This window comes from Cyprinus carpio, chromosome B1 (assembly GCF_018340385.1).
Source record: "Cyprinus carpio isolate SPL01 chromosome B1, ASM1834038v1, whole genome shotgun sequence".
Classification (NCBI taxonomy): Eukaryota; Metazoa; Chordata; class Actinopteri; order Cypriniformes; family Cyprinidae; genus Cyprinus; species Cyprinus carpio.
In genome coordinates, this window is record NC_056597.1 from 30,896,275 (window position 1) to 30,906,121 (window position 9,847).

The window sequence follows — 9,847 nt, forward strand, 5'->3', positions numbered from 1 at the left end:
GTTTTAATTGACTCAGGACTTTGGTTTGATAAACAGATGAATTCTGTCGTCAAATCGTGCTTTTTCCATTTACACCGCCTTGCAAAACTCCGTCCATCCTCTCAGAGAGCAGGAGTGTATGTGGACGTGTCTGCTGGTGTTCTGTCCTTCTACACCATCTCTGACACACACACACTCACACACTTACACACATTCAACACCACATTCACTGAACCACTCTGTGCTGGATTCAGGGTAAATAATTCTTCCTCAGCATCTCTGTGTGATATTAAAGGATAGAGAGACTCTCTGTAAATCCTCTTTCTGATGTTCACATGAACACAAACTCATAAAATCAGTTTTTCATTGTCCTCCAGAAGTTATGAATCCAGATCAGACACACACTGTTCTGAATCTAAAAAAAACACAAATAAGGTTGATTTAATATTTCTATTGTAATCTGATCATCAAATGTAATAAAAGCACATTAGTGACTCATTTACGAGCACAACAGCTTTATATGACAGGAGCGACACAGCAGCCTCTGAGCCTCAGCTCTCACTCAGATAACATTCACCTCACAGTCTGCTTTGTTTAAACTCTGCAAAAATGTGCATTAATATAGTGCTTTATATACAATCTGAAACTAGTCTTACGACATCTTACATGAGGCTCTTAATCTAAAAAGGTTGAGTTATAAAAAGGATCAATATTTTTGTAATATAGTTTTTGTACATCTAGAATTTAATCTGTTCAAAGAATGTAATACATTTTTCTATTTGTAGTGTATGTGAGTTTGAGAAAGTGTGTGTGTGTGTGTGTGTGTGTGTGTGTGTGTGTGTGTGTGTTTGTCTCTGGCTCGTGTGAGTGTCTGTGTTTTAGGTTGGTGATATGGCTCGTGTGAGTGAGTGTGTGTGTGTGAGTGAGAGTGTGAGTGTTAGGTTAGGTTGGTGAGATGGCTCGTCTGCGTAACCATCCGAAGCTCAAGAACTTCATGATTCTCACGGTAACATGCATGACTCCTCCCAGATTATACAGCATGTGATAGAAGGTGTGAACAGACAGGCTGCGTGTCTCATCTGCGTACTTCAGCGCCACGATTGGAGTGTACAGAGGATTCGTCAGGTTACGGAACGGAGGCTGCGGCGACTCGATCACCTTCTTAGTGACCTTCAGAGACACACAGACAGTGAGTGAGTTAATTCCATTAACTATATTCATCTCCACACCAGCATGATAAACACTTGAGCGCTTAAAGGGATAGTTCACCCAAAAATCAAAATTATGTCATTAATGACTCACCCTCATGTCGTTCCAAACCCGTGAGACCTCCGTTCATCTTCGGAACACAGTATATAGATTTTTAGATTTAGTCCGAGAGCTTTCTGTTCCTCCATTGAGAATGTATGTACGGTATACTGTCCACGTCCAGAAAGTTTAATAAAAAACATCTTCAAAGTAGTCCATGTGACATCAGGGGGTCCGTTAGATTTTTTGAAGCATCGAAAATACATTTTGGTCCAAAAATATCAAAAACTACGACTTTATTCAGCTTTGTCTTCTCTCCCGGGTCTGCTATGAGTGCGTTCACAGCACATCCGGTTCGCGAACGAATCACTCGATGTAACCCGGATCTTCTTGAACCAGTTCACCAAATCGAACTGAATCGTTTGAAACGGTTCGCGTCAACAATAAGCATTAATCACAAATGACTTAAGCTGTTAACTTTTTTTAACATGGCTGACACTCCCTCTGAGTTCAAATAAACCAATATCCCGGAGTAATTCATTTACTCAACCGTACACTGACTGAACCGAGCCAGATAACGAACGAAACATTGACTCGTTCACGAGTCAAGAACCGGTTGCATCGGTTTTCGGATCACCGGTAATGATGGGAAGTTCTGTTCTTCTCCGCGAACCGGTTCTTTCGGACAGTTTGATTCAATAAACCGGTTGCCGAAAACGTTCACCAGTTCTTTTGCGCTCGACGTAATGACTTCATTGGCGATGATTGCCCTTGATTCAAGCCTTCGGTTTACCCGCGGTCATACATTAGCACAGAATCAGTTCAGAATCAATCACCAAAAGAACCAGCTCGGTTCAGAGCGCGCTGTGTGTCAGTCTGCTTCACGCATGCGCAGTATCATCAGCTCCTCGGTTCTCGAACCGGATGCGTCCGACAGAAACGTTCTTGACTCGAAACGAGTCAATGTTTTCGTTCGTTATCTGGCTCGGTTCAGTCAGTGTACTGTTTGAGTAAATGAATTACTCCGGGATATTGGTTTATTTGAACTCAGGGGGAGTGTCAGCCATGTTAAAAAAGTTAACAGCTTAAGTCATTTGTGGATTAATGCTTATTGTTGACGCGAACCGTTTTCAAACGATTCAGTTCGATTTGGTGAACTGGTTCAATAAGATCCGGTTACATCGAGTGATTCGTTCGCGAACGGATATTCGAATGTGCTTGTGAACGCGCTCATAACAGACCCGGGAGAGAAATCAATGCTGAATAAAGTCGTAGTTTTTGATATTTTTGGACCAAAATGTATTTTCGATGCTTCATAAAATTCTAACGGACCCCCTGATGTCACATGGACTACTTTGAAGATGTTTTTATTACCTTTCTGGACGTGGACATTATACCGTAACAACATTAAAATATCTTATACTGTTGTGTCCGAAGAGAACGGAGGTCTTACGGGTTTGGAACGACATGAGGGTGAGTCATTAATGACATAATTTTGATTTTTGGGTGAACTAACCCTTTAAGGTTGGGTGGATCTAATTGGCTGTCAATGTATTAATTGTTCATAATCTGGAAGGAAATCATTCTAAAAGTGATTGTAATGATATCATTCCTCTGCATCATTATCATTTTAGTAATAGTGTGGATTATGGAGTCCCTCAGGGCTCCATTCTGGCCCCTGTTTTGTTCACACTGTGCTTCCTTTGGGTACTATTCTTTCTAAACATGGGGTGTCATTTCACTGTTAACACACAAATTTGTCTCCCCTTAAAGAAAAATGACAAAAAAGGCTTAAACTCATTATCAGCATGTTTGTCTGATATTAAGATTTGGCTGTCTTATAATTTTTTTTTTTTTTTTTTTTTTTTTTTTACATCTTAACGAGAGCAGAACTGAGGTTATTGTGTTTGAGCCCACATGTGCATCAGGTGCTTTTGATGGGAGATTTGGTCCGTAAAACACTCTGAAATATTCGCGTGTTATTTTTTATTCTGCCCTCAACTTTGATAAACAGATAAATGCTGTAGTTCATTTTTTTTTTCCAATTAAGATTTTTCTCCAAGGCTAAAATTTTCTGAGCATTTGCAGAGTTTGAGAGAGTGATTCATGTGTTTATTTCATCTAGACTTAACTATTGTAATTCTTTTTGTATTGGAATGAGTCAATCCAATATTAGCTGTCTTCAAAATGCAGCCACCAGACTTTTGTCTGGAACTCAGAAATTTGATTATATTTCCCCAATATCTCTTTGCAATATCTCTTTGCAATATCTCTTTGCTCTGGCTACCGATTTGGTCATAAATTGTGGAATATTCTCCCTTTATCCCTAAGATTAATTTCTGCAGAGTCTGAATTTAAATCTAAGTCAAAAACGTACCTTTACTCTCAGGCTTACAAATGTTTTTGATCTTTAAAGTTGAATTTTCTGATTGCTGTTTTGATGTATACTTCCTTTATCTTCGCTTTGCTGTCCTCATGTAGTTCCAAACCCATAAGACCCTTGTTCGTCCCTTATTAAATATGGTAGGTCCCTTGCTGTCTATGGTGGGTCAGAAAGCTCTCGGAATTCATCAAAATATCTTATTTATTGTCTGAGATGAACAAGGTCTTGCGTGTTTGGAACAACATGAGGGTGAGTAATTAATGACATCATTTTTATTTTTGAGTGAACTATCCCTTTAAGAGTTGGAATGATTATTCAAACTTTGTAGTCATTGCTCTTGTTGTGAACGGTTATGAATTCTTGTGTGTTCTGACCCTTGGCGATGTCTTCAGGTGTTTTGTCCCAGCCTTGGAAGAGGTTGACTTGTGTGGGCAGGTAGCAGGTCCTGAAGTGATCGAGCGTCTCTGGATCAGCACCAACAAACTCCTTCTTAGAGACTTCTGTCATCAGCTTCATCTCAAACTCTGTGTTTACAGGCCCGGGCTCGATCATTGACACGCTGACACACACACAGAGATTGAGAGACATCAGCACAGATCTAGAACCACATCAAACTAATACAAATGTTGGTCAGCTTCTGATTTTAGCTTATTTTAATGCTGGTTTTGTACTATATTAACATCCACTTTTAACATTATTTGAAGGCCCCCTGGATGAGTAGCACTATCATACTGAAAATCACATGACAGGAAGTGGGCAAAATAAGAGTGTTAGTTAAATGAACTGAGACTCACTTTGACAAAGTTAAAATTCATCAGCTGGATGGCGCGACCTGACCCTCACATTCCACAGTCCCTCCGTGGCAACCTTTGACGCGGAGTAAACGTCATTAAATGCCACACCTGTGAAGAGCAACACGAGTCTGATTATTAGTTTGGTGTTTCCCTCACATGTGTTTGATTCAGGCCGATCCTCATGAAAGCTCAGAGCTCTCCTGTTCTTCAAGAAGAATTTCTGACTGTCTGAGTGTCTCACCATGCAGGCCCAGCACGCTGCTGATGACGATGATGTGTCCGGAGCGTCTGCTCTTCATGTCGGGCATCACCTCTTTAATCATGCGCACAACACCATAGAAATTGGTCTCGAACACCTGCTTCATCTCTCGTCCGACTGAGATGCCTCAACCCGGCCCCACCAGACCCACGCCAGCGTTATTAACTACAAACACACAGATCACAGTTTGACTCAATCTTCACTGCTCTAACAGAGTTTGATAGAGCATACATTTTTACCTTGCACCGAATTTTTGGAAACCGAAATTATTTGGCTGAAAATAGCAAAAACAATAATAAGCAAGACTTAATAAATTGCACCAAACAATGATGTGATGCGATCAAATAGCAACCAGCGGAGTGTGAGAGGCATGTATGGCAAGCCGTTTTATCTTAAAATATTCCCAGCGTCACTTGTCGTAATTGCATTTTTACTAGTAACAATTCAATTAGAGAGCTCTACAATTTAATTATTTTCTCCCTAGTAACAATTAAAATTAGAGAGCTCTCTAAATCAATTTTTAATATTACAATTACAATTAGAGAGCTCTCTCTAATTCAGTATTTACTAGTAACAATTATGATTATAGAGCTCTTTAATGCAGTTTTTTCTAGTAACATTTGACCTAGAGAGCTTCTCTAATTGAATTATAGCGCTCTGCAATTGCATTCTTACTAGTAACAATACCAGTTAGAGAGCTCTCTAATTCCGTTCTTACTAGTAAAAATGCAATTACAGAGCTCTCTAATAAATTCTTACTATTAAGAAATCTAGTTACAGAGCTCTACAATTGTACTCTTACTATTAAAAACTTGTATTCATTAGATGCAAATGTATACAGATTTGCGACTACACCCATGTCTCTTTCCAAATCCCGCCAGTGGGGATACACTTCAAAATAAAAGCCCCATGAATTGATAGCGTTTTCATTGTGTCAGAATGACCACAAGAGTGAGATTAGTTTGGAAATGTTTTGTTTTAATATTTAACCACTTCATTAATTCACACCTTTATATTATTATTATTATTATTATTATTTCTTTATTTCAGACCGTTAGATCCATATCACAAAAATGAAAATAAAGAGTATAGTCTTGAAAATAATTTACCAGACAAAATATCATCTCATTTTGGTGTTTATTTAGCACTGTAACATGCATGTGGGATTTGGCTTACATACAGTATAATAGGCCAATTAAATATGTTAATCGTCACTCTTGATAAAATGTTTTTCTTTCTTGTTTCTCTCTGTCTCTGTCTCTCTCTTCTTTTTTGGTCAGACATTAGGAAAATAATAATAATAATTGCAACAATATTTGGGGGGATTTTTTTGAAAGGCTTAACTAGACGATATTTAGCGGAGTGTGTTTTTGTGCTGGAACCATGGCTCGTTCTGGCCAGTAGGTGGCAGCATGACTCTGTCTTACTGAGTGATTCATTTAAAAACACAGATTCATGCAAGTATGAAACATGTTTCTTGGAGACGTGCAACAGTTCTTCTCCGGCTTTGTTTGGAACTATTTGTGTTGGTGAAACAAAAAACAGACAATATTGTGTCTAAAATGTAACTCACTTATATTAATTTCTTTGTTGTTGAATTGTAGAGAATCAAACATCACAAGCACGATCATGCTCGTGCGCTGATATTGAGAAAAACGGCACTCACTCATACATGCATACCATTACTAAACTATATCAGATGTTATAACTATAAAAAAACAAATACTCATACAGGGATATTTTTGCCTTCATAACTTGAATTATAGTGGCATTCTAACTGCATTCTAACAGGCTTCATCATGCAGTACAAAACTGCCTCTGGTAACAGACTCCGCCACAGCATTATTGAAGTGAGTGGAAAATGAGAATAAAACCCTTGCGAAGACTCAACAAAAACAGGTATTTACAACCAGTAATTAAATATGCAATATTTCTGATATACATTTATATGCACACTGTGTGAAAATAGCATAATTTTCTTAGCGATATATGCAATGTTCAATATGGCAATAAGTTATATATGCATGATATGATAGATATATGCAAAAAAGTTCTTATAAGTGCAAATAGTGATGATATATACACTATACACTAAGTGCAAATTGCAGCATTTTTTTGGAACCATGGCTCGTTTCTTCGCCAGTAAGTTGATATGCTATTTACACATGTGTAAATACAATCTATAGCTATTTGCAACAATGTTAAAATAGCAGTATTTTCTGCTATTTTCTACTTATTGGAAGGATGTGATAGCAATTGTATTTGATTCAGCATTATAAAACAGTATGCAATAATAACTTAATGGGTGGTACAATTATAATTTTAATTTAAATTCATTTATGGATGCCACCTTATTGGACAATAAGCAGCCTTCCCTACATCTTACCTAAAATCTATTTGGCTCTATAATTTAATTGTTACTAGTAAGAACTGATTTAGAGAGCTTTCTAATGGTCAATTGTTACATTAGTAAATTTAATTGGAGAGCTCTCTAATTTAATTTCACTAGTAAAAACATGCAATTACGATGAGTAACGCTCTGATAGTTTAAAGATAAAACAGCTTGCCATGGGCATGCACGCTTAACTAAATTGCAGCTAACATGTCAGCAGTTGTGGAAGCATCTGAAGTTGTCCAAGAAAGACGCCAACAAATCCATTACAAGCACCGACAGCAAAGAGACTGTTTGTAGACTAAGAGACCTGCTGTTTTGTAACTGATTTTTTCTTTGAAAAGCAAGACAAAACAGTAAAAAACACTGTAAAAAAAATAATAAAAAAAAAAAAAGCCTTTGCAAAATACACGGTGAAAACTTTTCAGTTTTTGGCTTCGGGCTGAAGATTTTTCATTTCGGTTGCTTCCTACCGTTTTTATGTAGGCTAGACTTACATTCAAATGTTTGGGGTCCATTCAAAAGGGTGTGTGTGTTTTGTACTTATCCTCAGTATGTCTATATGTCTATCTTTGATGCTGTCGACACACTGTTTGACAGATTCATACTGCCAGACGTTCCAGTGGTGAGCAGAGACAGAGTTTTCCCCGTACGCGTCTCCCGCCGTCTTGTCAACTAACTTATCCTTCCGCTTCAGATCCCGCATGGTGCCTTATGACTGAACACCACCCCCACACACACACACACGCACACACACACACACAACACACACACACACACACACACACAAACACATATATATGACATGACTGAACTTTCCAGAGTGCTTCCCAACTATCCTATTGTCAAAACAAAGATCTCGGCCAAAAATGGAATGCAACTCTTGATGTAAAATATTGTTTTTTTTTACGTTTTTTTTTATTAATTATTATTATTATTATTTTTCATTTTTTTTTTTTTTTTGTCCACGATAGTGTATAATATGAGGGACTGATGGGTTCTTTACATGAAATCAGATCTGGATTTCTGTAGACTGCAGTGAGTTTCTGTCATCATTAATCACATCAAACATCAAATTAATATCGAGAGAAACAAACCCATCAGCCTCCATATGTGCAGGGTACATGCCAGTGAGCAGCTGACAGAAGGAAACATCCTCTCAGTCTTAACCTCTGGCAATGAGTTTAATGAGTTAAGAGTTTCATTAGTCTTACCATGCTAATCATAGCATGAGTATCTGAGATCTCAGGCTCAAGCTCTTTTTAATTGTTGTTATGCAGCAACATTTTGCACCATTGAAAACTGTTTTTTATAATGAATGAACTTTACACAGCATATGAACTGAACTGAATCAAACCCCCACTGTCACTGAGCTGACATAATGACTCTTCACAGCTGAATCTGGATTTGTAAGTCCTCGTATTTAAGAAGTTTGCATCCTTTATTCTGTTCGGTTACTTGCATAAAGCTGCTTAGAAAAAACAAAGGAATCCGACATGACCTGTTTTTGTGCCTAACAGTAGCAGGTTCACCAAAAATCCTTAAAAAACTGTCCATCATCCGAATATACTGTCCTTTTGGAATTTCTGAGATCTACTGAACAAAAGGACTGTGGTATCTTCAGTGAACAAGCTGATCCACCAGGGTGACAAAAAAGAGTGCCTTATATAAATACAAGTATTTAGTTACCAGTGTAGTTCACTTGAAACCCATGGTACTAAATACATCTGTGTCCCTGCAGCACAAAAAGCATCCTTAAAATAGCACAGGTATATTTGCAGCATTAGACAACAATACATTGTATGGGTCACAATTATCCATTTCTCTTTTATGCCAAAAATCATTAGGATATTAAGTAAAGATCATGTTCATGAAGATATTTAGTAAATTTCCTAGTGTATATATATTAAAACTTAACTTTTTTGCATTGCTAAGAACTTCATTTGGACAACTTTAAAGGTGATTTTCTCAATTTTAGATTTCTCAGTATTATGGTTTTGATATCCTAACAAATTATACATCAATGGAAAGCTTATTTATTCCAGCTTTCAGATGATGCATGAATCTCAGGTTTCAAAAAATGACCCTTACTGACACCAGATGGGCACATTTTAGTTTAAAATTCATGGTGTTCCAAAATAGAACACTTAGATGTTTTTATGATTATCTTGATATGTTATGAAGAATAAATTTTAGTACATTAAGTACAAAATTAGTGCGTGAAAATAAAGCACTTTAAGTACATTATGGAAGTGCATTTTTTCGCCTGAGCAGTCGGTTCTAGTTTGATTTATTAGTTATTTAATATTGTTTGGCAAACTGTACAGTATTTTCAGACAAAAAAAAGTTGATGTGTTTTCTTAGAAAACATGTCGTGACTTACCGTAGAGTAGCGCTTCATCTCGTCTCTCGCGAGCATCACGGCGATCGCGAGCCCGATACCGGACTAGCAGCCGGTGATCAGCACCACTCTCTGTCCCTCCGCTGCCATGATGTCAACCGGAGTAACGGAGCACCATTCTGCTACCAATCTGCTCAGACAAGTCTTTATCTCTCTCTCTCTCTCCACCCTCTCTCTCTCTCTCTTTCTCTCGCCTTTGATCGCCTTTATAAAGCAGTCACAGGTATACTGAAATATACTTCTAATTTTCATCGATTTAAAAAGCAATTATACGCATACAATATCCAGGAAATAAATAATTTTCAGATATATTTTTTAATGTAGATTTCTTTTTCTTCTCATTATTTGTTTTATGTAAGCTAATAATGCTTTGCAATATTGTATGTAAACA

At 37.5% G+C, this 9,847-nt stretch overlaps 1 pseudogene; it reads right to left on the bottom strand.

The window, feature by feature from the left end:
• Positions 1–422: 422 nt before the first annotated feature.
• On the bottom strand, positions 423–9,546 carry LOC122136013 (annotated as a pseudogene).
• Between the last annotated feature and the right edge of the window lie 301 nt (positions 9,547–9,847).